Source organism: Toxotes jaculatrix, chromosome 15, assembly GCF_017976425.1.
Source record: "Toxotes jaculatrix isolate fToxJac2 chromosome 15, fToxJac2.pri, whole genome shotgun sequence".
NCBI classification, from domain to species: Eukaryota; Metazoa; Chordata; class Actinopteri; family Toxotidae; genus Toxotes; species Toxotes jaculatrix.
The window spans coordinates 23,636,100-23,663,237 of NC_054408.1; positions in this window are offsets into that span (position 1 = coordinate 23,636,100).

A 27,138-nucleotide genomic window follows, 5' to 3' on the forward strand; every position below is an offset into this window, starting at 1 on the left:
AGCTCAGGGCACAGGATAGTGTCAGGAGAGCAAGAGGTAATAAATGATATTTAAAAATATATAAAAGACACTGAGTAACATCCTCCATGATTTCAGTGGATTATGTTAATTTCTTTTTTCCTTCTGCTCAGAACCAACTCTGTGGCACCAGCTCACACTCACACCTCTCTGAAATCCTGCATACTTTACACTCTGCTGACACAGCTCAGATACCTTCGTTAATTATTTAAATCTTTTGATGAGACACCGGGATTTTTATGTTGACTGACCAAGCAAATCCTCGAACCCTGTTCTATATTTGTTGGTTTAAGGATATAAGCACTAGATTTTTTTCTCTTGGATAAATAAAGACTGTGTGGAAATGAAACATGCTTCTTTTGCGGGTCACAGCCGCTACTGGCGTGACATCATCTGTCTCTTAAGGGGGCACGGACTGAAATCTCACAAATACACAAATTCATTCGTGAAGATCTGATTCTGCTGTCAGAGACCTCAGCCTTTCTCCCTCCATTGCTGCTTTTAAAGCTCACATGACTGGTCATTACTGAAGCTTGTCCAACTCCACCTGCGGACTCTGTATACCTACTACCAGTAATCGGCCTGTCTTCTACGTCATGCTGTGCTGTCCTGGTTTGTGTGGTCACAGCCACTTCTGGATGCGCCTGGACATTTTGCTTGCATTTGCATCTGTGGCCTCTTTCAGGAAAGCAGAGCCCCAACAGTTGGCAACCACGCTAGTGGCTCTGTGAGGCTCTATTTAGAAACAGTGGCGCTTTAAGCTAGAGCGTGCTTTGTGGCTCAAAATGACAAGAGGTGGTTTTCCATCAAAAAAAAAAAAAAAAAAAAACACATTTAAAAAAAAAAAACTGAAATATTGCAAAAAAAAGAAGTTTTCAGTCTGGGCTGAGGTGGAAACATTGATGTGTCATTAAAAAAACAAAATGTGACAAACTATCTCTGTCCCTTCTACCTTTGCAATTATCAGGTGAAGATTTCAGCGAGAGTGTAACAGACAGCTGGCTGTTTATGTCAACTGGCTATTATTAGCTGATCTCCTTCACTTAATCTTAAAAAACAGACAGACGGGCAACTGCAAATAATCCACCAAAAGATTGTGTGATTGACAACTGGCTCCTCTGAGCCTTTGACAGCCCAAAAATGGCAGCATAAGGCTTCACTGCCCGCTGTAATGCAGTGCCATTCTCACCACATGCCACTTGCGCCCATGCTGTCTCCTCCTCTGCTCTTCTTTAGTGCCGTGTCTGTCCAAGCAAACTAAATAACTATGACTTAAAAAGCTACTAGGCTGACAGGCCTTGAAAAGGCTCTGTCTGCCCCCATGACACATAGCTCCCTTTGATCCCTTTCCATCAAGACCAACACAGTTCCACTCGTCATAAAAACCTGCCTCAATGAACTTTTCAAAATTGCTTTTTTTTTCTCTTCTTGAACACACATAGTCCTTGTTCTCCCTCTCTCCTTTCCAATGCTCCACTGCATTTTGCAACACTTCCTCCTTTTTTCTTCCCAGATTTTTTTTTTTTTCCCCTCTTCTTCGATCCCCATTGGTTTCTCGTCTGTGTCTCTTGATTTGGCTTAATGACGACATCTGACACAGTAAAGTAATCAACTGAAATGATTCCCCCTGTGGCTCGTGACAGACGCAGAGAGGAAACTGGTATAAGCAGATGACGATTGGCAGCTTTTTCCATTTGCATATCTTCTGTGTAACTCTCAGTGCCAGACTTTACAACAGGGGAATATGTACACTCAGCAGGGGACCCATGTTCTGAATATTTTGTCACCTGACTGTTGCTGCAAAGTGCGTTTATCCCTATGCCACATGAAAGTAAGTTGGCATCTCTTATGGATCTGCCTGAAAGGGTAAACCAAACTGTACTGTAAGTTGATTCCGAAGGAAAAAAAAAAACATGGTCTAGAAAATCCATTAACAATTGGACTGTATGACAACTGGGAATTTTCTCTGCTTGTTGACATCAGCATAGTCCCTCTCTCTTTATAACTTATTCATTTTACTTGGTGGTAGAATACTATAGGAATGGAAAATATGCTTCTTCATGGGAAGTATCCACTCTTCAGGGGGACGGGGGACATGCAGGGACCGCTAATGCTGCTATTTTTATCAGATATACCTTCTTCACAACACAAGCAGCCCTCAGCAAGTGTCCTCTTTACTGAACAGTCCATCAGCAAAACACTGACTGCAGAGTTACTGTTCTGCCACTGACCTCTGACCTCCTGGTGAGTGAAAACAGCTGCTGCACAGTAGCAGTCATTGACAAGTAAACCTATTTCTGTAGCGTAGATTTGATGTCACTTAAGTTTGTATGATTCTAAAGTAAATTTTGTTTGGTGTGCGTCTTTCTCTCTGACCTTTATTGTGTTTCTTTCTGAACAAAAATAATGATTATAACTGTTGTTATAGTCACGGGCACTTGAGTTGTGTAGATGCTTGCTGGCCTGGTGTTATTACCCACTATGCCGTCCTTCTGCCAAGTATTGTAAACTGAGCTGAAGTGAAGAAGGAAGAACTGAGGAAGCACATTCAAATTCTGAGTTTATGCACGATAAACTGATATACTGCCCTGAAATAAATCCCGCAATGGAAATGAAAAAGAAGTTTCAATGGTATGTGCATTACTTTTTGGTAAATAAAATCCCATAATGCGTTTTACAGATGTGTCACATGTTCAGAAGTGTTCAAATCCCAATTTACTGCTCACTGCAGCAGAACGAGAAGAGCAGCAAAAACCCCCATTCACTCATTAGATGGTTAGCCCTAATTCTAACCTCATCGTCACACCAGATAAACAGCCTCAATTCACTACATTTGTTTTGTTACGTCTTTGCAGCAGTTTGCTACCAAGTGAAACCAGATACACACAGTGTTTAACTCCTATAAAATTTGCTTATTCAATTGTATTAGTGTTAATATTGGATTTTATCTTGACGTAACTACCAGCGGTGGTGCATTTGCAGCTATTCTGCCAACAGAGTGTTGATATCTCTGGTTCTTTTCATCAAGTGGGACAAATCTTAAGTGGCTGACTTTGGATTACATGTCAGAGACTGACGCGAGCATTGTTTCCCCACTCAACTGCCTATAATTATGGTTTATACAATATGGTCTGAACAAGGCATTAGATACAGCAAAAGTATCTAATGTACCAGTATGTTCACAATGAACATACTGATGCTGAACAGGTATACAGTTTACCATGTTCATTACCTTAGTTTAGTATGTTAGCATGCAAACATCTGCTAATTAGCACTAACCAAAAGCACAACTGAAACATTAAAATGCCATCACTTGTTCAGGTATCTGACCATAAACCACAGCATTGGACCAAGAGAAATTCTGACCTGTTGATGCCAGTGAATGAAACATTAAGGGATCACTAAAGTTCTTTTAATTCTACCAGATTTCATAGCAATCCATCCAATATTTGACTGGGCCAGGCTTCTTCATTTATTTTAACATACATAATGAGCAAGTTACTTGATAAGGTAGGTCAGGTAGTGTAAGGTGACTTCTACACTTGTCCACATCCATCCAGACTGGTGATGAATAAAAGCGAGACTACAGACTGCTACTGACTTACTTGGTCTGTTCTGAATAGTATTAGTAGCAAAGCAAACAAATACTGCTGTGTTACAGACTTTTCTCTCCTGTGTGTGCTACTGTTGCATTGAATCTTACCATAATCCTTACTGTCAGTCATCACAATGGCTGCTGCTCAGCAAGCATTACATAGACTTGCTGTAAAGGACAAAATGACATTTAAAGGGTGCAGCAGGGGCAGCACTGGACACCACACCTCCTAAAGATATTCTCTAATTTGGTGTTTTGGTGACAGTGGCAGAGAGAGTGGCCTTAACAAGTCACTCCAATTCTCCAAAGTTTCTCAGCTGATTTATTGTTTTTCCCAAAATTAAAAAAAATCTCATCGGTCTATATGTTTGCTATGAGTTAGTTCTGCTGACATACACAGAACTCTCTATATTTTATGTTATTGTTGAAATTGATAGTAGCCAAATCCCTCGCCAATCTTCCTTTTGATTTAGAGTGACAGGATCACAATAATGTCGCAAATAAAGTGGTAAAACACTTTTCCAGAGGCAATAGTGAGGTTTGATAGCGCTTTAATGCCATCCTGATGACAGCCTGCACTTTTGCACTTTTTTAAAAATTAATCAGTCAATCTCCTATTTGACCCTTTCAAACTTTTATTCCCAAATTCTCTTTGAAACGAGAAAAGACAACATTTTTATTTTTGCCATCAGCCATCGAGCAGGTTATTTGGGTTGTCAAACAGTGTTGATGCCACTTTCTGGTGGCTCTGTGTCCAAAATGCATCAAAGCCTTTTGCAGCTTTGGACTATATTCAGCACATTCAAGCGTTGGCCTATATTGTAATTCTTTAATACACATGTTCACCCATGTGTTCATTTTGGTGTATACTTATGGGCCAATTCTTAAGTCTTAAGAGTATGTGTGGAATTTAGAAAACACATGCAGAACAGTAGGCGTCATGTCTTGTTGCCAGTAAAATGCAGAATTCATCTCAGGAGAAGGCTGCAGTGTTCTTTATAGCACCTCCATCTTTGCCATGGGGGAGTAATGCTGCTGATTTAGCTCCTTTCACATTAAACCATACATGACCAAGCAGACCTAATTTATTTCCTCTCCATTTTTCCCCTCTATTTCTCCCTCTCCGACTCGCTACACTAGCTATCTCTCTCTATATGTCTCTCTGCTCCAACATTTCTCTCTCTCTTTCTTTTTTTTTCCACAGTACATTAAATGCTACACTGACTAATATGTGATCCAAACGTTTGGCAGTTTTTTCTCCAGGCTACTAACGTCAGGTCTACACGTCTCTCCCAAGTGCCCTTCTACTTCAGCCACAAACTGCTACAATCGCATGTTTCCAAAAGCTTAGTGAGAACTGCAGCAGTTAAAACTGTTTTATTAGCTGTGTCATTGTGAGAAGCTCAGTAGTAAATTTGCCTGAGAACTCTACTTCAGTTGTTGCCTTGGTCTCCCTTCACTGCTCCCTCTGTCTCTCCATCTCTGAGTGCTCTTTGAGGCAACTAATTAGGCCCAAGTAACAGACTGTGCACTGACCTCTGCTTCCTCTCCTTTTTCCCATCCCTCTCTTTTACTCACTTCACTTTAGTTTTCACGTCTCACACTGATACGCCATATGCAGGGCATTATGTTGTCTTACTGCCATCTGGCTTTTTCTCTATGTGTGTGAAAACATTTTGGTGTACACAATAATCCTAGAAAAGTACAGATGCAGAAATTTCTTTCTCATTACAACAGGGGTCAGCGATTAGGTCCCCCTGTTAGCACCAGGTTTTTAGCCATGCTAACAGCGTGGCTCTGGGGATAGCAGTGTTGGTTGGATGATCCACCAGTTAGTTTCAAACTGAAACATCTAACAATTGAAAGAATTTTGTAAAAAAAAAAAAAAAAAAAAAAAAAAAAAAAAAGATTCATGGTCCCCAGAAGACATATCCTAATGATGGTTCCCTGACTTTTCCTTTGTGCCACCATAAGGTTGACAGTTTTCGTTTTTACTAAAATGTCTTGACGGCAGCTGGAACTGTTGACATTTGGTAAAAAAAAACAAAAAAAAACAAATTCATGTTCCCTTCAGGGTAAACTGTACTGTAATCTTTACTACATGCATAGAAAGACTGCATTGTCAACAACATACTTTAAGGTTTTATACTAAAAGGAAATTATACATGTGCCAATGCACTTTTATCACTACAGTGTTTTTGTTTTTTTGTAGCTATGAGTGGGTCCTCCATTACTTATTATGCATTGCGCTTTGGGAAAATAGGGTCAACGGCAAACTCAAACACTTCTCTTTTCACTTCTTGTCTCTTTTCCAGTGTCAACACACACACAAACGCACACACTCATATTTGCTCAGAATTCACTTTGTCCTGTCATAATGGAGCAGATCTACTCTGGAATCCATGTCTATGGAGGTTTTAAGTTTTTTTTCTTGAAGAACAAGCATTTTCAGTTTTAGAACCTATGGGACCTTTTTCTTTCCTGTCTGGGAAACCACATGGACTCGAAAAAGAGGACTCTGTGGACTTCCATGGGAATGACTGGTTGGAGCAGGCTGCTGTAGACTGAGAACCTGTCATTTTTTTTAAAATTTTGTGTTAGTTACCACCTGTTACTGTGTAAGAGGTACAGATCTTATTGCAATGTTTGCTCACTTGTTTATTCTTTTAACAATGAACAAAATGAAGAATATCCTGCATATTTTGGATTCCACGATGTGACAGGAGATGAATGAATGAGATGACACAGGAGGAACGAATCAAAGTACTGTTGTCTTGGGGGGAAAATGCTAATGCTAATTCTTTCAGGGACTTTGACAAGTGGGGATTTCTAGTTGTGTCTGTGGGAAATAAATCTGTTGCATGCTGAGGCCTTGGAACTAAAACTATGTTTACTGTGCAGAGTATATTTCCTTTAGATAACACAAGGTCATGTTTATTGTATTTATAGTGTTACAGTGGTTCTGCATTCCTACCAATAATGCAAAAGATCTGATTACACTGTGGAAAACCTTGCTGCATATTAATGAGGAAAACTGTTATTGAAAACAAAAACTATATATGACACTGTTGTCATATATATACTGTATATTTTGTCACAGCAAACAAACAAACTTGTATGAGATTACTGATTCCTCTGTGTAAGATAAATGTAATATCTGATTTTAAAACAAAGAAACAAACAAAAAAATCAAAAACAAAAAAAACCCACACCTTTTTCCATGTACAAACCAAGGTACTATCTATTGGTGGTGAGACTGTCGTCCCACAATGGGTTCAACCTTGAATTCCAAGTGACATTCTCTCCATAATTATAATCTTAAAACAGGGATCCAATAACTCTCAGAGCATTTTACCACCGGGGTAAAACAACACAGTTAAATGCTAGAAATAAATATCTTTTAAAATGGAAAAAGCAGTCCATTTCTTGTTTTAGCAAAGACAATTTAGGAGTGATAGGCTATATTTCAATAAAGTGCTGTAATTTAATGGCCCATTGATGTAATCATTCATATGTATGTATCCAGTCTTCTGGGGAGTGAAGGGTTTTAACTGCTCAGTTAATAAAAACATTATGAAGTGTCTCTGTGGAGCACTGAGAAGAAGAAATACTTTACATTAAACAGCGTCAAACTGTTTTAGTTTAGTTTAGTTAGGACTCAAATATGGTAGGAAACCCATCTTTATTATTACATCTGTCACCTTAAATCCTCATAGCTCTCGAGCTATTAGCTATTCTAAAAAAGTATTTTGAAATTTGGAGGGAGGATACATGGTCCCCACTGTACTTAGGAACAAAAAAAAACAAAAAAATAAAAAACAAGCAAAAAACTGGCTAACCTTATTAGACAGGATTTTTTTTAAAAGTAATATCAGTGTTGTAGCTCTATTGTCTGACTGTAACATCTCAACAACAATTGATGCTAATAACACTGACGATCCCCTGACTTATCAAGTAGGTGCCATTAGTCAAAATTTCATTTTGTCCAATATTTTGGAGCATAGCCAAATACCTACTGAATTACTAACATGATAAACATGGTAAACATTTTTACCTGCTAAACCTCTGCGTTTTTTGTTTTTTTTTACAAAAACGCACCAAGTGAAAAATCTAGTTACTCTGTGGGAAGACTTAAACAGCAGCACTTTCAGTTGACCAACCAGTGGTCAGAAAGAAATGTGAATCACATGAAACACAGAATTTAGCTCATTGATGTGTGTCAAAACTCCGCTGGTGTGGAGCCTTAAAGGGAAAACCTGTTTGTCACCACCTGCACTTCTTAAATCAAACTGCCTCTTCTCACAGTGCTCCAGTTAAATTCGTAGCACTTAGCTTGGTAATATAAAATGTACAGTTAACGGGAGTAAGCAGACATTTTATCAATATCTGACTCTGATTGCATGGCTGTATTTTTCTGAAAGCAGTATGTACCAGTTCAGACCCTTTAAATACCAGACACACATACACACACACACACACACACAAAATAATATTAATCAAAAGATTCATTCATGTTTTTGTTTCAGAGAAAAGAATGACTAGATTACCTAAATAGTCAATGGAAAGATGTGACTGGATGTGGGTTCACTCCAAGCCATACAAATGGAGATGATGGTGCATTCGTGCAAGCTGAACTTTGTTTCAAGACACAAAGTTTGCCTTATCCTGGACCTCAATGACACAAGCTAATGAATATGCAGATAAATTAGGAAGAAAATAGAAAGACTGGAGAAAAATAATAAAGATAAGTGGAGTTTTGAAATTCAGAGTCAGATCTGTGGCACACCGCTGCCTTTCAATTCACTTTGTGTGTCTCGGAACAAAACGGATTAATATCTGACACGAGGAACCCATTTTAAGTGCTTAATCCCAGTGCTGAAGTCTGCTTGTCACATGGCAGCTGGTACTGTATACACAGCGTGGATGACCACACAGTATAGATGAAAAACGATGAACAGATGGAGGGAAACTTTAAGTGGTGAATTCAATCTTCCTCAGGAAGGAGGTACAACAACACAAAGCAGGTGCACTTCACATGTGGACGGACCCATCTATGGGTGCCCTCGGGTACAAATGAAAGCATTTCAGGGTAACTTCCTCACTGAAATACCTCCTTTCACACACCCTGCAGTTTTGCAGTTCTATTTTTTTTCTTTCCTAACCGAGACATGCGAAGAATGAGAATCAGCAAGGTAAGTGTATTCAGTTTGTTAGGTTCACCTCTACTCCTTGTCCAGCCTGATTCATTTATTTATACAAAGAGCAAAACACAGGCAAATGTACATATACACATAAGCCTGTTCAGAAGGTTTTTGACTATAATGCTGGTCTTGCAGTTCTCTCTCTCTTTCTCAAGCAAATAAATACCTTAGAGGTTCAAAAGTTCAATCTTTGCTTTTTAACTCCGAGGCTGGTCTTGATTGCAAGTCTGTCTAAGGGTAACTTATGTGTATAGAATTGTACAAGATTTGTTTGCTTCATTGATATGTGCTTGTTCTTCGATCCACAGATTACACATACCCAGATGGTGCACAGCGTCTACACACTAGAGTTCTCCTGTTCATCCTCACTGGAGATGGTGCACAGCGTCTACACACTAGAGTTCTCCTGTTCATCCTCACTGGAGATGAAAATCATCACTTACAAACTGGATTAGTAAAATCCAGCACTAACAAACAAGCAGGGTAACCAACACACAATGTAGCTCTTTACAGAACTTCTACTATTTCCGATTAAGTGAAGAAAATACCTACACCCTCTGTTTAAGTTAAAAGGATCTGCACCCATACACTGTCATGGATAATAACAGTGTCCCTGATACTAGCAGAAAGAGGGATTTCTCCACTGCTTGAGACAGAACGTTATTACCAACAAAGTAGAGCAAATTGTTTTTATGCCACTACACACAGATTAGCCTCTGGTTTTAAAAAAAGCCATTTAAGTTGCCAGTATGCTTCCTTAGAAGTTCTTGTCAGGGGGTTGAATAGCTTCAGAAAGCCCCTGCTCCCACAGCTTTTAATGTCTGTTAGAAAGGAGCCAACAACTTGAACTTCACCTCTATCTCTTTTTTTCATAATGGACACATTAAAAACTGAGCATCAACTGAGCATTAACATTATCCCTGTTTTTAAATCATGTGTCTTCCCGTTCTGTGATGCCTCGATTTTCACGCCACCTTTGAGTGTAGCTGAACAACTATAACAACTATAAACACTTTTGACTTCCGGTGTAATTGGACAACACAACCATTGATGGTCAGTAAATTACACTCATTCATTCCTTTCAGTATTCTCATGTATTATTCTCATTGCCAGTTATGTTTCATGTTGCAGTTTTATGGACTCCTGACATAAGTGAATGGTGTGACACATAATGCACAGAAATAAAAGCAAGAATCTATGTTGAATCACATCAGTTTTAATTGTCAGATCCCCCAAAATCCCTGCCCTCAGAACACGTAGTCAGGATGCATCAATCTGGAGAGCGAATGTGACCAAGTTTCAGCTTCTCTGGAGCATTTAGATACTAGCTAATCGATAGTAAATGTCATGTGACATGTATTTGATGTGATGTAAATTCCCTTTTTAAAGTTTTGTTGTAATTAAATCCTCAATGTGCCCCACTGTGTTATGTCATGGCCATCAGTTTGAATTATTTCAGCTTACCCATGATACCCATGACCCTTAGGTGGTGTTGCTATGGAGAAGAGTTTTGTCAGATGCCTCATATGGGAAGTTTGCAGAGCTCTTTGTCCTTACAGTAGGTTAGAAAAAAGGCACAATGATTCATTAAACATTAACTATTACATTAAGTTACAACTAGTACTACTAATTAAACAATGTGAATGTGATCAAAGTAATCAGAAATTTTTATTTTCATCCTCATCACAGCACTGGAAACGCTCCAACTGCCAGTCATCTAACATTTCACAGTGCAGGTGCATGTATACTGGTATCATTACAGAACCAGCACTGACAGTTTCTTGCTCACAAATCTCAATGAGGTCATAAACAGTTCAGCAGAGTATCGGTAGAACCCTTAACCCTGTCACTTATCCCTCCCGCTCTGACCTTCGTCTGGTAGATGCTGTAAACATGTTGGACTTGGTCCCACTCCATCCTGGGTAAAGTGGGTGATTCAAGGACCATCTGCACTGCTTGACTGGGACTATGAAATAAACACACCTCTAATTTGAGAACTCACAAACCCTATTCACAAAAGATAAAGATAAAAAAAAAAAAAGATTACTTTTATTTTCTTCATATCTTGAATTTTCAATATTCTACACACAAAGGCTTCAATCTTACCAAAGAGCTTTATGAACTGACTTGCTCATTGTTAATTTTTTTGTGAATGACTTTTCATATCTATTCTAAGATACAAACAAAAACCCATGGACTGACAGCAGTGTCAGAATGACACGCCTGTGCAGAGCAGCAGCAGCAGCAGAGAATGTCACATCCACTCCTGTTTTCAGCACTTTTTGGTGTATGGCACACACATTTGACTTTTGACTGAATTGGGGTGTCTCTACAAATAACAACAAGACTGCTATATCATGTCATTCTTATGTGCTTGATGCTAATGCTAGTTCAGCTAAGCTGCTGTGGTGCCAAAATTATGACAACATGACTCAGATCAGTGATGTGTTAGTCTCAAGCAGGCTGCATTCCCCATCTCAATTTGTACCTTATTTCCATTTAGCCCAGACTGAAACTTGTTGCTAGCAGTTTCTTGAGGCCACAGCCTAAGTGTTGGTCCAAACAACCTGATGGACAGACTGATGACAAAGAATGTTTGTCTTTCTAAAAGAAAGATTACACTTTACTGTAAAATCTTCCAAGGCTTAAACGACTCTTTGCTTTGTCGCTGCTGCTGCTCCAGTAATGAAGCACAGCGAAAGTTCAGACAGAAGACTGAAGATCTCCCAGGGTTCCAAGTCACAAGTACAGTTTCCCAATTACTTCTAGGCTCCACCAGCTCATTCTTATCTTCATCCAACTGCAACCCATGACTCGCCCATCTTTAGCCAATCACTCGTAAGCCATCAAACTTTGAAAATGATCTTTCTTTCTGTTGTAATTCGGCTGTCACTTCATGACCCACCTCCACCCCTTTCACCACCTCAGATGTGGATAGCCAGCGTCTTGTAAATTTCTACTGATTTAAATGAATTTGGTGAAAAAAAGGCAGTATTTTACTATTTTAAAAGTGGACAAGAAGCTGTGTATTCCATTTAATTGTAATTGTAAGCTTGTAACTTCTCATCAGAAGGCTTTCTTTTATTGATATGTTCCTGAACTTAGAAACACATTAATCCCAATTTTCAATCAGTAGGTCTGTGAGTTGGTTGGTCCGCCAATTTGATCCCGACAGCTATATCTCAACAACATGAATTGCTGTAACATTTTGTATGGACATTCATCGTTCCTAGAGGATTACTCCCACTGACTTTGGTGAACTTTTCCTCTAGTACCATGACGCTGACATTTGTGGCTTTGAGCAAAATGTTACAGCAGCTACCACACATTCATCATCTCCATCATGATGAATTTAAAAACACAATAAAAAAGGACTAAAATGATCAGTAACCAAGCAGGCAAACTGTTCATACACACAAAGAGGCATACAAACTCATGATGGTGGATGTTTTTCTCTATGCCCATACCACCTTGGCTATTTTTTATTTATTTTTATTTTTTTTTTGGGTTGCATGAGACACAAGACCTGGCATGGACTATCTGTCTGCCATTATAACAGCAATAGTCTGCTGGGCAACAGAGACCAAGCATCCAACAAGCCATTATATCGATGCTGCTCTTGACAGAAGCACAGAGAGCAACCATCAGACCTCGTCTGGAACTAAATGACAAATAACCCCCCTTTTCCTATCTGAGTCTCACTCTATTTTACTCTGTGTCCTCTCTCTTTCCCTTTGCCTTTCTTGATCTTTTTGTCTCTCTTCTCCCTTTCAACAAGCCCCCTTTTCTCTGTCCTTTCTCCCCCGTGGTCTCTCATCTCTTTTTTTCATTCATTTGCTACCGCACTATCTGTCTTTCTGTGTTCCCTGTGCTTTTATCTTTCTGCCCCTCTCCTCTTTCTTCTCACTTTCATATTCCCCGTCTCCCCGGATCTATCCCTCTTTCTGTTCATCACGTCCTGTCATCTCAGCGGACCTGACAGCTCGGTAGATGCAGAGAATGGACGATGACTTACTTTCCCCTCTCTAATACACCCAGGGTGGGGCAGGCTAAAGCCAGGCCTTGAGCGGGAATTAGTGTCACCATGACAATGCAGAGCGGGCGCACAACGGTACAATTTGGAAAGCTGACAGGATTCACAGCTTTAGTTCAGCAGGGGCAGAGCACGGAGAGGACACGGAGAACCTTGAATTGAGGGCAGGGAGGGTAGGGGATGACGACATACCTTGAGTACATTCCAAAAAATATCTGCTTTGTCGACACAGACAGAACAACACTACATGGCCCTTATTAACAGTGACTTAGAGGGAGCAGATGTACTATGATTCTGTCATTCTCTCCATTTTAATTGTGACTAATATGAAATGTTGGTATCAGAACTCTAATAATCCAATAAAAGAGGTCAGCATGCTCTGTAAACCTGCAGGGGCTTTGTGGTTGAATCATAAATCTTGCTGTAACCACCTCTGGTACCATGATGACAGTACACTGGAGACCTGGTTGTGTGGAAATTACAGCTCCACACTGCATAACAAAAAGGTAGAAGGAGACACAACAAACCTGGAAAAAAAAAAGATTGCTGTCCTCAAGCTAGTCATAAGGTTGTGAGAAAACAGCTTGAGTGCATTTTCAAAAATGATTATTTACTTATTGCTTTAAAGCTCCTTGAATCACCTCTTAGAATTAACTGAATATAAGCAAACAATAATCATGCTTTGTTAGAAACGCAACCACTCTCATAAATTAACTCAGGACACACTTTAGGATGTACATACTATACATACAACATTTAAATTAGATTCACGTTTTCGAAAAATATTGTGTTCTATTCATTACAACATACATGAATTACATCTTTGTGTGAAAGTAAAATATGAACATTGGAAAATGCCAGGGACACAACCTCAATGTCCTCAGTAACAGTAACAGTAACAGCCCTGAACTTGAATGATGAGTTTACAACAAGGCTGTAATTGGTAGATGACCACATAATATGTTTTGCTACCAATCACACTGTCAGTATCTGAACATTCAGAATGATTCAGTTACATGCCAAAATGGCCACTGTCCAAACAAACAAACAGAAGCAGCTTTCTTTAGAAGCCGAGCATTCAGAAATACACTTTCACGGCACATATCTATGTTAGTGTGACCTTATGCTGAACCTATGTAGAGAAGGATGTTACACATAGCTGTAAGTGACAACACAGACCTCCCAAATCTCAAAAAAGATGGTTGGGAGCCAGATTTGAAATTGAGAAGTATAGAAGAATATAGAACAAGTTGTACAATGTGCAAATATAAAAACACAATTCATGTCTTTGAATGACCCCTGTGTCTGATGTACTACTGCTGCCACACCATTGGGCTTACTTGTTCTTTCCTTCATTGGGCAGGTAAACACTGATTCATGCAAGTTGTTATCGGACTATTTTTTGTACCATTAGGGTTACGCCATATTCCAGAGAGAGAGTAGCAGGAGAAGCATGGAGGGAGAGATGTGAGGCAAAGATAGTGTATGAGATGAGAGACAGGTTCATGCTGGCATTCTGAAAATAACATGAAATTAGTTATTGGAGTTCATCAGCACAAACAGCTGCAGCGGCAGTGGCTGTGATGCACAGCTCACGGAGGCGATCAATTAAAAGGTAAAAACCCTTAGTGCCGAAAGCCACAATTTTTGTGCTGTTCCGCTCACATTTAATATATCATCAGGGAAGGCCAAAGATGTCTAATTTCCATGTTCTGTCTTCCTACCTCACTGGCTAGCGAGCCTTAATAAGTTGATGTTACACCTTCAAACTGTAGGCTGGCTGTTAAACCACAATATTTAATATCTATTTCTATAATATGGTAAATACAGAAGATGTTGTTGTGAGGCTTTGGTGCTGGGCTAATGACAGCAAGTGAAAAAAGAATCTAGTAATTACTTCTTCTGTGGAGTAATCGATGACACTGATCATTTATCATGCGAAACTTTGCTCCTTAGCCACGACACCTACTGCAGGTAATTGAGATGGCTAACGTAGGGTGGTCTGTCGGAAACACTATGCCCAGAGAAATATCACCACTCTTTAACTGCACTCTGCTTATTTATTGTAGAGGATAAAACACCACTACCTCACAAGAAACTCAGCATGATGTGATATAAACTGGTCAAAGGAGAATGCTCAGCAGAGAATATTCACTCAGTACTGACTGACTGACAGTGAGGTTTGGATTATACAGCTAAACTTGACCATGTTTCTGGAGCTTACTCTTTCAGTAACATTAGCGAAACAGCAGGTAACACCATTAAAGCTGAAGGATGAGATGCAGCCACTATGCACAACCGTGTGTCTACACAAAAACCACGCAGGAGACTCAATATGTCAGTTCTCACATTCTACCTTTCACCACAGTGCTGAGCACATTCAGAGAATAGTTCTGTGACCTGTCATTACCAAAACCAAAGCTGAGAACACACTTTTCTGAGAGGACAGAGTACATGGAAACACCATCCCTTAAAGGTGACGTGGAATGCCTCACTCTCAAAACTGCCCCTCCTCTTTTACTGTAATTGTGGAGAAGATAGGAATCGGTGCTGTATGCAGGGAATGTTCTATATGATCACTGACAGTGCAAATAAGCAGAAAAGCCATTTCAGCCAGGAAATGAGAAGGCAGCGACTTGTGGAGGCCCTCTGAAACGATACTTATCTGCCAATCAGAGAGGAAATCAGAGATAAGGAAAAGCGGATTGCAGGTGAAGAGACACAAGGAAGTGGAGCGTTTGGTGAGAGGTGAGGGTGAGGAGGTGAAGGAGAGCGTGATGGTGAGATACAAGGGGGAACGAGAGAATGCGCAGTGTTCAGATTGCAGTAAGGGTGGGAGAGGAGGATGTGGAGTAGGTAATAGATGAAAAAGCACATGTGGGTCATGAAAAAGAAAGAGTGTGCTGGAGAGAAAGTAAGTGTGACACAGACAAATAGAAAGCGGGTGAGTGAGATGGGGTGGGGTAATAGAAAGAGAACATCAGACTTCTTTTTTTTTTCCCACCTTGTGCAGTTGGGGTAAGATACCAATTTCGCCTCAAAGTGAACATGAGATTGAAATGCCATCTCCATACAGGTAATTTACTCTCCCCTGCTTAAAATGTGCTCTTCAAAATGGCAAAGGCCAGGAGAGAAGAGGCTGATGGCCATATGCACAGTGCAGTGATGAGCGGCAAGAACAAGTTATAAAGAAATCCTTCCTCTAAATGAAATAAAATTAAATATTCTAAAACCTTAAATAACATGGAGCACCAAATATTCTGGTAACAAACCGAAGCAACGTTATAAAATATGTAATCATGTTAAATAAATGAAACAAAACATGTTACAAAACTGATAAAGTCTATTATAGTTGAGTTTTAAATCGGTGATCTGAAAATAATGTGAAGCAAGTTACTGTAGTTTTATCAGCACAAACAGCTGCAAGCTAGCTAAACTAATTTGGCTACAACAACCACAGAGAAAAGCCTTCACGGCTGTGTCTAAAAACACGTGATTAGCAGTTCAGTATACATACGTTATATTTACCGTACATAATTGTATTTGAGTATACAAATTCTGAGTGGGAAACTTATCCATTACAAAGATCCTGTAAAATTCCCTGAAAGTTCTGTAGTGTTCATAACACGTACCATATGTTCTGAAAACAATTGATCTATGTTAAGCAGGCAACCTAGCTAGTTAGCAGGCTCAGTTATATGTAATATGTGTAGCCTTGTAAAGCTAATTAAAAGGAAAGGTTATGTGCAGTATTATTGTACTGCATTTACACACTGTCTTCATTGTGTACAGCTGCGAATTCTGGATGGCTGATTCAGAGTTACTTGTGGCTAACGTGGTGCGTCAGCTAACATCAAGATTAGCATGTAATTGGCTAAAAGGTGAAGGAGAGTGCAGCGACGACTATCGACTTTACTATGACCATGACTAGAAAATATGGTACTATGAACAAAGAACAGACTTTTGACAAAGCCTGGTAAATCTGATAAAAATTTAATATATTGACCTGGCCAAATAAAAGCTGGCAAGCAACTGAATTATACAAATGCAGAAGATATGTTTTGAAACAATGTCAGCATTCAATATTTTTCCCACCAGAAAGTAGTGAAAGTAGTGGTTTACTTTTAAATTACAAAATGTCCTTCCTGATACAAAAAACTGAAGGGAATTTTATGATCATGGTTTTGCTTTTTTTTTCTTCAGCCAACATTTCATTTTAATCTTGTATCAGTCAGGCTATAATTTATACAGTGAGATAAAAATCAATTTTGAGTTTTGATGAGTTTCGATTTCATTATAGTAAAAGATTAATTTCTTTCACTGTTTCTCTATTTTCCTTCTGCAGATTCTTTAAATTTGATGTTTATTTATTTCATATTGAACACTTAGGGGTTTTCCATAATATTTTCCATAATATTTTTTTTTTGAAAAGCAGCTACACAAAAGGGTGATTTTCAGTCGACAAGGAAATAGGAAACATCCATCACTACGACAATTTGTAATTTTTCTACTTTTTTTTTTTTTTTTTTACATGGTGTCTATCTGAATGCTCAGTTGGAAAACAAAAGTGTACAAATGTGTCTCAGCTCTCCAGTATGTACCAGGCCTTTATTGCCCTGCAGGAAACATTTTCCTCTGGCAAGCTGGGTGGCTCAGATAAGCGAGTGTGTTGTCAACTCAGCACCTTGGCTCAGTGGTAGAAAACAGTCCAATCAATACATCATTAATCATTGGTTTAATGTAGCCAAGTCCGATGTGGACAAGCATTAAAATGGAGGGATTAGTGGGAGGAGAAATGAGCTTGACGGCTTGCATGTGAAGTCGGAGAGCTTCAAAAAAGACTCCAGATAAATTATGAGAAAGGAATTTGTTCTGAGTGCTGAACCCAACCTGAGAGATAGTAGCTGCAGGCACTGAGTATGTGTGTATGTGTATGTGTGTGTAGGTGGCTCTGCAAAATGTGTCACTTTATGTTTCATACGTGCCGTGTTATGGTATTCATCTCATGATTTTCTCATGTTAAATGACGACTTCATCATGTGAGTGCATGCAGTCATTACTGCTTTGCCGCAGCTGGCATCCTAAGCAAACTATAAAACTGTGATTCATAGCTCTGAGTCATCTGTGAGACGCTGAAGATTTATTTCCATCACTGACATAAAAATTGACCAAGAGACAAAATCACAGCACAGTTAATGTACCTGTGCCGATATGGTTCTTCAGGTATAGCAGATAATTTTAAGTTAATTAATTACCACAAACATACAGACAGGAAGCCTTGCCTACAATCCACCTGTAGTTATCATTCAGCTCAAAGGAAAAAAAAAATTATATATTGCGTGAGCGTTTACTTGCAGATTGATTCTTGTGAACAAACTAGATTTCCTCTTATCTACAGTACTACACTAAATAATGAATACTGAGCACTCAGAAGCCTTCCTGCCTGTCTATGCCTCTGCTATGCTGTTTGTGCTCCTGCTGGTGGACAGTACATGTGACAAGCCGGGGCCAGTGCTCAGACAGCCACACTTGAGACGTTTATCCTCTACCATAAATTTTTCACCATTTTGTCAAAGCCCCCTTGGAGCGTGTTACATGTCTCGACCTCCTATAGTTTTCAAGTGGAACAGTATGAGGAAAAAGAAGGGCTCAATAAGTGCTGCAGGCAGAGAGCAGCGGTTGGAGCTAAATCCTGAAGTTAGAAGAGAGGGGAGCTCAAAATTGGCACCCTGAGGTGTAGTGGGCTTATGCATGTATTCGCTGTCATTCCCTCTCACTCGCTGTTAAATATCATGATCACTGTGCAGGCCTACCAGTCAGCAAAAACAGCATAAGAGAGTATACTGTAAAAGAACATAGGGCCTCCTTAAAATTATGTCCACCTTCAAATACTGTACAGTTAAGACTATGAAGAAGTCTTATTCAAGAACTATGAAGAAGGGGGTAAAAAGCATCCATCATTTTCTCATATATTCAGATTAACATAAATCTGAAACAATTTATTTTTTCACGTTTTACAGATAAAATACATACATGACTCAAATGAATGTACATTACATTATTGTAATAATTAATAAGAATGAACAAAGCCCGTAACAGAGCCAAAGTGGTGATTTGTCTGGACTGCCTCTTTAACATTTCTTAATTGGAGCGAGAGGGAATGCAATATTTACTCAAGGCAAACCAGCCCAGTGAAGCTTGTGAAACATGCAGTGAGTATGTGCAGAGTTGTTCTTTTTTTTTTGAATCATAATCTCATTGAGCCTTTTAATATGAACTCTGCATGAACCCTTTCATAAGCAAAGTATTAATATGGGATATTTGTATCTACACGTGAAAGAATACAGATGGCATAGAAAAGCCATAAAAATAACCCCAGAAGCTTATTATCATTATTATTATTATTATTATTATTACTATTATTGTTGTTGTTGACAAAATACATAGAGCTAAATCTGACAGTACTAAGTTGTGCTTGACCCACAAACCTCTCAGTGACCGACTCTGGCAGCGCTCACTGCTCCGTTCCCTTTCGGCGAACTTTATGTCATGCTAGGTCTGTTCGGCGGGTAGACATCCTGCCAGCTGATATTTACACCTCCCTCCTCAGTTTTTAGAAGTGACGGTCGAGCATGTCATCATTTTATTATTGAGGACTCGTGTTCTCCCCGTATCCAAACATGAAATGCAAGCTGATTAACCCATTAGCAAAACAACCGTTAGCCAGCAGAAAAAAAGTGTGTTTTGATACAGCTTTTCCTATTGAGAGTTTGACAGATTAGTCCCCAAACAATTCCATCACACCTCCAATAAAAGTTAACCCCCTGATCTTTGCCAGGGAAAATGTGCTGTGGACTTTAAATGACCCCCTCCCAAAACATCTGAGCTTTTCATTTCTGAATGCCCCCAGTGCCATCTCACCTTCGCGACAGTCCCCACACTTCGGACAATGTGAGAGCTGATGAGAGACAGTGAAATGGGAACAATTATTTATCATCTACATCCTCTGGAGAATTTTTACAATGCTACAGCCCAGATCTGGCTCATCCAGTGAAAAATTCAAATTAAGTTGGGTTAAATGAATCCGTTAAAGGACAGAACAACCCAAAGCTAAATGAGAAACACTCCTTTTTGCTCTTTATTGGACGTGAAATGTCAAACTAGAGCATGTTTAATGTTAAATTACGTCTGTATCAGCACTGGGGGAGGTAGCTAAAGGATACGTCTACTTCTACTCAGACATGATGCACGTAGATGAGTTGGCACCAGCAGCTGACAATCAAACGACGACTTAATTCATACATGCCTACATGCAATTCATGTAATTGCAGAAAAATAAAACACTAAATGTTCTTATGTGCTGTTCACAGTGATAATGACATGGTGTAGACTCTACAGACTCAACATTATGTCGGTGCTGTCAAAAAGTGGCAATATGCTTCCCGAGGACTGTGAACATGCATGGGAGTAGTTCACAGATGACTGTGAGTGTTTTTGGTTTTTTTATATGAAAAAAACCCACATACTTTGCTGACCAATCAAATACATGCAAGCTAGAAAGTGACTTGGTAACGTGGACAATAAAAGGTTTTACAGCTTGTAATTGTGCTTTATCTAACAGCTGGTTTACTTTAAGGTGAGCATTACATCCTCACAGAGCAGCTAGCATGACAGTTGTGTCAGTTGTGTCTAAATATGCACATTTTTCTTTTGTTCAGATTGAAAGCACCTTCAGTCTGGAACCATGTTGCATACCCCTGGCTGGAAAACACTGTTTGTATAATTGCCATATATATGTTGACAGTACATTTAGAAAAAAACTCCCAGCTGGCTAAAATGACTGCATTTCCAGTCCCCTTTATGTCCTGCAAAGGCCATGAACAAATGAAAGCTTGTTAAGTCATTACCACTTTCCTGACTAATGCATCTCTTGAGTTCCTGTGTTTATGACTTACACATTACAGTATAAGCCCCGGTGGAGCCTCCACAGCAGCCAAGTGTACGGGTGATCAAGTTTCACGGGGCCTCATGAGTTGATACCGACTTTAGCAGCAAAACTGATCTGGGCCCATTTTCCCAGTGTTTGGGCATTGTCCTATGTTTACACGGGCTGTTATCAACGGCTAATTAATATGTAATGAATGGGCTTTTTAAGTGGAGAGCAGGATAACAAATGTGTTGGGGATGCTAGTGCTGCGCTAATAAATCAAGCAGGCAACTGTAAACACGCAGGCCTCACGCTCTGACTTTATGAATGAGCTGTCAGTACTGCTCTGTTCAGCCACGGCAGCTAAAGTTCAAAGCTCTGACCTTTGATGCGATGTTTCCATGCGTGTCTGAGTCAGTCGCTGAAAGGAAGCGAGAAAACGTTTGACCCTCTGACTTGTTCTTCAGCAGGGACGTTGTAATTAAGACGTTCAAGACGTGGATCGTTCTCTTGGTCTGAATGGAAAATGGGAAACAAATGTTTGTGACCAGCAAAAAACAAAGTCATTTTCGCTGGAAAACACACACACACACGCACGCACATAGGTTTGCTGCTCACAAAAAAAGCAGTTACAGGTAGAGTTTTATTATTGCTCTGGGCCACTGTTCTGCCTCCAATTAGTTGGCTAACGTTGCAACAGTGAATGCAGCTGCCTCCGTTATAGCACACGTCAAACATCTCACTGACATTTTTCCTCCATTTCATATACAACTCTAAAGAAAAATGAAAATTTTGTTGCCATTTGTTGCCATCTGGTGCACTTTAAAAAGCAGGGCCCCCACCATCCAGTCCCACCACCACCAGCTTCAGCTGAGACAGACAGGGAGAGAGACAGAGGGGCAGACAAAGGAGGGAAATGGAGGAATCTGCACTGGAAATACCAACGGGAACCATGAATCACACCCTCTCATCAAGTCTCATTTCACAGAGAGAGCCTGTTCACCAAGATGAGGCCGTTTGCTAGTCTCTCAGCGAGCCTCATCAGCGAGCTTGTACCATGCTAATACATGTGAGACGCTCTGTCAACCCCCCTCTGCCACCAACCAGCCAACCCATTATTATAAACCCCACACATTGGCACACCACTGTTACACTGAATGGACGGCAGATTGAAGGAGGGAATTACTGTGTGCAGTGCTGTGTGTGGCGTGAAATGGGCGTCTGTGTATGTCTGTTTGCGCACGTACTTCATGCAACTGATGTGGGTAGATGCTGTAAAATTATTCCAGGACTACATGTATATGTGCATGTGCTTTTCTGCTTTTATCTGCATTTATTATTATTAGTATTATTCTTTTTCCTTTTTTCTTTAGAAAATCAACACCTACAACACGTAAGTGAACAGTCTCCTCTTTACTTTCCTGCATCTCTGAAAGACAAGACATTGTCAAGAGGTTGTTACAAAGTGCTAGCATTCTTTTTTTTTTTTTTTTGTTCATTAAAGGTGTTTGCAGGCTTTTTGAGAAATTGTGACCAACACCAAGAAAACCCAGAACTCAAGATTCAAGAGAGGAGATGTTGCAGACTGGAAAAGAGACGCAGGGGGGTGGCAAATGGAGACTAATGAAAACAGTGGTAATTATACAAAACTGAAAATTCATGCCAAGAATAAAATATTCATATAAATAAAAGTTTTGGTCAGCAAATCAAGAATGTACGTTATTCTAATTGATAAAGATAAAACTAGTATAAGGATAAAAGATGGATTTGACAAAATCTAACTAAAACATCAAGACTGACTCAGGATCAGGCAGTTTTTTGCACAATTTCATTGTCGGTCTAAACATGGCCCTAAATTTAAAAAAGGGGTATGAAAATAAATGGCGCTCCTGCCAGAACACAAAAAGGTGCAATATGACCTATCTTTTGTATTTCTCACAACTATAAAACAGAACTCTTCCAGTTATGCACAGAAATAATCCAATATTTGTCGGTTTGAATGAGAAAGAAGAAAGTGTGTGAGTGTGGAGAAGGGTAGGGAAATTTATGAATTTATCCTGCGCAGGCGTGAGTATTCTGCTTTTCATTTTTCCACTTTTTAAATCCAGAGATGAACGAGCTCAACACATGAGTGTGTGAGCACGTAAAATGACTCAGTGCTGGTGTAACACAAAGTACAGACACATAAACTGACAGCGTCTTAATTACATTATACTGAGTGATGTGATTCACATCCAAAAATGACAGAATCTGGTAACTTAAAGCAAATAATGTGTTGGCTGAAACATCAAAATAGTCTTTCACAAGTACTGAGCAGTTACATGACTTCGCTGATCACACAAAACATGCTGTTCAGTCCTGATTCCTCCTGTGAACTGGAGAAAGAAGGAGTAAATTCAGTTTGAATCCACCGTGTGTCTTCAGTCTCTTGGATGTTTTTATAAACTTTCTTGTTCTGTGTTTGCTTTGTACTTTGATTTGGTGCCTGTAGTTTTTATTTATTTTTTTTATTAGTTTTCTTCTTTTTAAATATGTTCCTCTGTTCAATTTAGAATATTTTCCTCTGACAACATCCTATTTATTTAGCGCTCACTTTAAGTTTGAAGTTTGAAATCTTTGTCTTTGAGCTTTGTTCGCCTATGTATTACCTCTGAAAGCAGGAAGGGGAAAAATCTGAAGTTCATGTTAGGGCTGCTCCACTTTTCTCCATCACTCCAGATATTTAAGGTATTCAGCTAAATTTAACAGGCAGTGACACAACAATAAATCAATCAGTCAAAGCTCTGCTATGCTTTACTTTAAACACTTGCTGTGTTGCTTAATTTGAATAAATACATGTTAGGCTTTTTGTATGAGTGTATCATTCCTCCATCAAGAAAAGACTGAAGAAAAAGAGACACCAGCACAGTGACCTTGCTATTTATACATGTACTCAGCATATTAAAAGGTCATTTTTTGGAGTTTTCAATAAATTCAAATATTGATGTAAAACAAATTAAATCTGAATAAATCCATTTTTGGCTACTAGAGGCAGAAAAAGTCCAAAACAAACTGGACAAACTCACACAACCAGCAGAAGCAGTGTACCATTACAACATTAATTATGTTATGAATGTAAAGCAGCTTTCTTCAGTTTATCTTAGTCCTGGTTTGGTCCCCACCAACTACTCAAAAAATATTTGGCTTTTTAACTGCTTGAGTTTTGAATTTGCTCAAGTTAACAACAACACAAACCTAACACAGAATCAATAAATTCTAATCCAAACTGATACAAACAAAGGAAATAAAGAAGGTGTTGTCTTCTGTATTCTGGATGTGTGATACATATATATACAGATGTAATGTGGATCATTCATTGCAACATTTAACCTGATCCTCATGAACTACTGCTAGATAGATATTTTATGCTACTGCCTCCTGACATGCTTTTGAAGGGGTAGGGACCTGCCCCCCACCCCCCAGCAAGCTTTTGGAGCTCAGTATTTCTAAAACCCTGCGTACGGCCATGGCTTATTTAACTACATTTTCACCAGTTCAAGTGCCTCAGTGTGGCTTTTGGATTGTGTCTGAGTGTCTTTATTTTTGTCTGTGTCCATGTGGAGCTGTGAACAGATACTGCACGTTAATTTTATGTTACACAAAATTTCAGTGCACATAATTCTGCGATGCTTACTAAAGTGCCAGCTCTAATAAAGTTCTTCCATCCAGAGGGTCACTGATGCTTGATGAGCAAAGAAATTACACTGTTCTTCATTTTGATGAATGGGCAGATTCCTGTCATCATTATGTTCTGCCATATTAGTTATTTTCCTCAAGTGGATCAGGGCTGATCCATGCTTTTTCTCCATCCTTCTAGTGTAAACGCTTACTTATTGTCCCAATACATCGTGTGGCTTAATAGTTTATGATGACACAAAGGTTTGAGTTAGAAGAAAATTATAGAACAGTCTCCGGTGTTAGAGATGCAGTAAATAGCCAATTGACACCTATAACCTGAACTTTAATTTTTTTTTTTCTTGGTAAATTGAAGCTATTTTGACATGTCACAGTTGGGAAAGCACGGGTGTAGAAAAAAAAAAAAAAAAATCAATGATGGGTGAATTCCATTCAGCCGTTTTGGTTTCGGGGTCATGGTGTTGTTTCATTACAATTTTACAGCTTTATGTCTTTTTTTAGATGTAATCTCTGCTGTCTGAAAAATGTCAGCGCTGTTTGGCCCTGTTGTCTCAGCGTTATTACAGCCGTAGCTGCAGCCACCCAGACTTGCCTTTTAAAGCAGTGACGGTGAGCCTGCGATGGCAGCTGGAAACAGAAATATTGAATAAACACAATACTCGATTGAAATTACCATCTTTAACTAGACATACAGAGTGACTCATACATCATGCTGTTTGACAAGAGCATGTTCCAAGAAATTATTTTTTTTAGTAATACCTGCTCAGTGTCATTATGCAAATCATAATTCTGAATGTAGATTTATTTATTCGGGAACAAAAGCCAGATTTTCTGGGTTGAAAATCCAAATTTTAAGAGTAAAAACAAAACTTACAACAGTATTTGTCACAACTCAATAGGAACAATAATTGTTGGAGACATCCTTGAAGTTACTCTGTCACCATTGGCTTGTGGCTTGTGAAGTGCAGTAAGTTCTTTTCTCTGTTTTCTCTTTTTACCATTGTTTGTTCTTTTTTCCATTATTTGTCATTATACACGAATGAACCCTTCCTGTGGTGACTTCTGCAGTAGCACTGTCACAGGAAAACCAAATCAGTATAAACCAATGCAATTTCAGACCGTTAGAATTACAGCTGCGCTGCCGATCGTGAAACGAGAAGCCTCATCTAAATACTACGTTGTAAATGTCACAAGAAAATAAAAAGATTAATATTGACTGAGGCAAATTAAAGCTCTTGGAAGGGAGAAACTGCATGTATGAGACAGTTGAGATTGAAAAGGCACAGAGAGTTCATTCAATTTCCCATCTGCCTCTCCCAAGTTCCTCAATTTGATATATTTCAGTAACAGTTGCAGGGAGTATTAGATTAGCATGACACTGGTAGATAAAGCCAAAACAAAAGGTGGCAAAAACATTTACAACAAACTGTCATCGGGTCCCAACAACTAACACAGTATGTAATTACGATGTAATTGCTGCCAGATTTCCTAAAGGACACAACGGTTAACGCGTTTTTCACACGTTTCAGTCGCTGTGCTGTATCCAATCTGGAATTTTCCAAGCCTCACTCCGTTTACAGATCCTGCTTTTCTTCCTGCGTGTCATCCTTGCGTCTGCTCTTTGTCTCTACCCTCTTGCACTCTCACATAGACTTTCCCATTTCACACATTAGCCAATTACTAACGCGAGGTAATCAAATCTGCCTTTTAAAATCCACACGCTGGTCATCTGCTGAGAGAGAAGGATAGCATCAGCTCTCCATCAGGGGTGATCTCCAGGCTTAAGTTTCTATTGCATTACAGGGGCTTGACTGGGGCAGGTCAATTAAATTTGCCTTTAACGCAGCTGCTCGATGAATGGCTTTTAAGGGGTTTTTCGTAGACGGTGTGTTGGTTTGTATGGTCGAGACTGTGAAGAGACTACCATGTCTGCATATGCCATTGTTAAACATTACATGCTTCTCTGCGTCTTCTTCTTCTTCGTGTGGTGGTTGGGTCAAGGGTTGCCAGATAAACGGAGCCAACAGGAAGCAACATCTGTTGTCTGATGTCTGACAAGGATGAATTGCATGACTGATGCACATGGTGAGCATCCAAGGTTTCCAGGTCATGCGGCACTTGCCCTGAGGTCGGCAGAGGTCAGAGCCCCCTCTACAACTTTCTCTCCCAGCAGACTCCAGGAAGCAAATCAACTTCAAACACCGGCTGATCATCTAGGGGGGGGGGGGGGGGGGGGTAATTGCAAGACAAATCGACCCCTCATTCTGGTTGGAGTGCACCCACTTTCTTTTCACGTTAAACAAGAGCCCAGTTTCCTTTCTGCTTTCTCCTTTTCTCTTTGCAATTTGTCTTTTCTTCCTCTTTTCGCCTGCATTTATCCTGTAATCGTGATGGAGGAGGATGTTTCCCCCTGCGGGTGGAGAAACCAAGATGCGGCGACCAAGTGCGGGACAACAGGATACACACATTCATCACATGTGTGTGATTCTGCGTGTATGGTGTGTTTGAGTGCCAGCTGACAAACACACAAGCACTGACAGTGCCAGCTGCCTTTAGAGTACAGTGGCAGCCTTTGTAGGAACAGTGCAAGCCCGAGCCCCCCTCCATTTATCCTGCATCAGCACAGCAGCATTTTCCAAATGATTTCTTTTGCACTTGGAGCAGTGATGGACGCCTGCAAAGAGCTGGA